Genomic DNA, 3655 nt, shown 5'->3' with positions numbered 1-3655 from the left:
TGCTTCTTCAGTGAAGTTTTGGTGATGACACGATTTTTTTTTTTTTGAGACAGAGTCTCGCTCTGTTGTCCAGGCTGCACCATCTGTGCCTGTGAATACTCTCCCATCCATGAAAACGGTTCTGTACCTGGACCTTCCCTTTTTCCCTCCGTCAGTCAATCTAAAGTTCTTAACAACTGACCTTCTGAGAGAACCAAGTTTTGGTCTTACTCATTTTCTCCATTTTGTCCATATTCTATTCTATGCATTCCTCTCTTTGATTAGTTTCTTCCTTCTACACATTTTGAGTTTAATTTGCTCTTTTTCTAGTTTAAGGTAGAAGTTTCAGGTAAATTTCTTGATTTTTAAACACTTCTAATTTAAAATTTACAATTATAAAGTTCTAACCATCGTTTCAGTTGCATCCCACAAATTTTGATAGGCTGTTATTTTCGTTACCAATCAGTTCAAAAAATATTCTAGGCCAGGCCTGGTAGCTCACCCCTATAATCCCAGCACACTGGCTTTCAAAAAAAAATTGAAAACATGAGCCAGGTGTGGTGACACGCACCTGTAGTTCCAGCTACTCGGGAGGCTGAGGTGGGAGGATGGTTTGAGCCCAAAAGGTCGAGGTTACAGTGAGCTATAATTGTGACACTGAACTCCAGCCTGGGCAATAGAGCGAGACCATGTCTCTAAAAAACCAAAACACACATACCCACACACAGCAAAAACAGACACAGTTGAATGTAGAAATAGACAAATCCAATCATTGTTATTATTTATTTATTTTTTGAGACGGAATCTCTCTTTGTCACCCAGGCTAGAGTCTAGTGGCACAATCTCAGTTCATTGCAACCTCCACCTCCTGGGTTCAAGCAATTCTCCTGCCTCAGCCTCCCGAGTAGCTGGGATTACAGGCACCCACCACCGTGCCTGGCTAATTTTTGTATTCTTTTGTTTTTCAGGATGGAGTCTAGCTCTGTCACCCAGGCTGGAGTGCAGTGGTGCAATCTCAGCTCACTGCAAGCTCTGGCTCTCAGGTTCACGCCATTCTCCTGCCTCAGCCTCCTGAGTAGCTGGGACTACAGGCTCCCACCACCACACCGGCTAATGTTTCTGTATTTTTTTCGTAGAGACAAGGTTTCACCGTGTTAGCCAGGATGGTCTCGATCTCCTGACCTCGTGATCCGCCTGCCTCGGCCTCCCAAAGTGCTGGGATTACAGGCATGAGCCACTGTGCCCGGCCCAATTTTTGTATTCTTAGTAGAGATGGAGTTTCACCATGTTGGCCAGGCTGGTCTCGAACTCCTGACCTCAGGTGATCTGCCCACCTCTGCCTCCCAAAGTACTGGGAGCTGTAATCCCAGCACTTTGGGAGGCCAAGGCGGAAGGATCCATTGAGCCCAGGAGTTCAAGACCAACCCAGGTAACATAAAGAGATCTTGTCTCTGAATAAATAAAATTTTAAAAGAGAGACACACCATGTCTCTCACTGATGCGTTCACATTCAAAACCATTCAGTCCTAAGTGGCTGTTTAATGTGTCTCATACTTCTGTTTATTAAGAGCTATTTAACAGAACGCCAATAAACATTTCTATTATATTATTTCCAAATATGAGTTGTAAGGGCAAAAAAGTATAGAATGCTTAAATTGAAATCGATGTGTGCCATTGGATAAAATTCTTTGAAATTCCTAAGAACACAAGCATGATAAGCAGACACTCATCCACGGAGGCTGTTGGTGTTACTGACACTCCAAACTCATTCCAGAAAGTCCAAAAGGGTGTGTGTGGTTTCTGACCTTACGGACTCTTATTCTGTCAACTCATGAACCACACTGTTTCCCAATTCCCACCAACACAAATATAAATACCAAAAAGATTAAATATTTAAATGGAAAAAGCAAAAAAGCATTAAAAGAACAAGCTGAGCACAGTAGGGTATGCTGTAGTCCCAGCTGCTCAGGAGGCTGAGGCAGGAGAATCACCATCAGGGAAGATCTATGTGAAGACACCATAGAGAGATGGATGTGTAACAATGAGAAAAGTGGCTCCGGTATCTTTCAGCAAGCAGAAACTAAAGAATTTAAAGAACAAACAAACTGAGAAAATACGTTAAAGACAATTGATAGCAAGCTTTCACGAACAAAAAGATTGTTTAAACTCCCTATAAAAAGGCAAAGGATAGGCCGGGTGCGGTGGCTCAAGCCTGTAATCCCAGCACTTTGGGAGGCCGAGACGGGCGGATCACGAGGTCAGGAGATCGAGACCATCCTGGCTAACCCGGTGAAACTCCGTCTCTACTAAAAAAATACAAAAAAAAATAGCCGGGCGAGGTGGCGAGTGTCTGTAGTCCCAGCTACTTGGGAGGCTGAGGCAGGAGAATGGCATAAACCCGGGAGGCGGAGCTTGCAGTGAGCCGAGATCCGGCCACTGCACTCCAGGCTGAGCGACAGAGCGAGACTCCGTCTCAAAAAAAAAAAAAAAAAAAAAAAAAAAAAAAAAAAAAGGGCAAAGGATATAAACAGGTTGTCACAAAGAGAAATATAAATGGTCAACAAGTACATAGCTAGGTGCTGCATTTCACTAACAAAGAAGTGTAAAATAAAATAATGTGATATCATTTTTGACAAATTATATTGACAAAAATTTAAAGACTTATGGGGCCAAGCACAGTGGCTCATGCCTGTAATGCCAACACTCTGAGAGGCCAAGGTGAGAGGACTGTTTGAGCCCAGGAGTTCAAGGTTGCAGTGACCTAGGATTGTGCCAATGCACTTCGGCCTGGGCAACAGGGCAAGATTCCATCTCAAAAAAAAAAACAACAACAACAACAAAAAAACACTTTCAGTAACTGCTGTGAATCTAGCAAATTATTGAACCTTGACGGTGGTCTTGCGGACCCGTAAAGGTGGAATTGATGTGAGAAGGGCAGTCAACCAAGCGTGGTGACTCACGCCTGTAGTTCCAGCACTTTGTGAGGCTGAGGTGAACAGGCTGTTTGAGCGCAGGAGTTCTAGACCTGCCTGGGCAACAAGGTGAAACCTCGTCTCTACAAAAAAAAAAAAAAATTAGCCTGGCATGGTGACACCCACCCGTAGTCCTAGATACCCAGGAGGCTGAGGTGGGAGGATCACAGAGTCCGCAGAGGCAGAGTTACAGACGGAGGCCAGGGCTTAGGAGAAAACGGCACAGGACCACGTGTACAAACCATGCAGTCAAACTGGTTACTTCCCGTGCCAGAAACGTGCTGCCGGAGATGCAACGAAGGGTAAGACTAACCCACTGGGTTAGGCCGATGGGGATGCAGCGGAGAAGAGCAAGGTCCTGGGTTAGGCAGGGTTGTTGCGAGGATTAAGGGAGAATGCTCGCAGAGGCCTGGCAAGTCCTCAACTCCGGAACTCAGAGAACCCCACTCTTGCCCCTACACCAAGGCCCCATCCCCACGGTGGCCCCACGCCCCATTTAACCCCGCCCATGCCATCGCCTCGCCCTTGTGTCCTTAGCCACGCCCTGTAGCGTCATGGCCCCACGACAGCCACCTGGCTGCAGGCCCGTTTAACCCCGCCCACATCGTGGCCCGGCCCCGCTGACGTTGGTCACGCCCTTGGCATTAAGGCCCCGCCCTCCCCACAGCCCGGACCCCGCTTAACCCCGCCCATTCGGCAGCCCC

Source organism: Mandrillus leucophaeus, unplaced genomic scaffold, assembly GCF_000951045.1.
Source record: "Mandrillus leucophaeus isolate KB7577 unplaced genomic scaffold, Mleu.le_1.0 Scaffold10, whole genome shotgun sequence".
In the NCBI taxonomy this organism is placed as follows: domain Eukaryota; kingdom Metazoa; phylum Chordata; class Mammalia; order Primates; family Cercopithecidae; genus Mandrillus; species Mandrillus leucophaeus.
The sequence above is the reverse complement of the archived record's forward strand: the minus strand, read 5'-3'. Positions refer to the sequence as shown.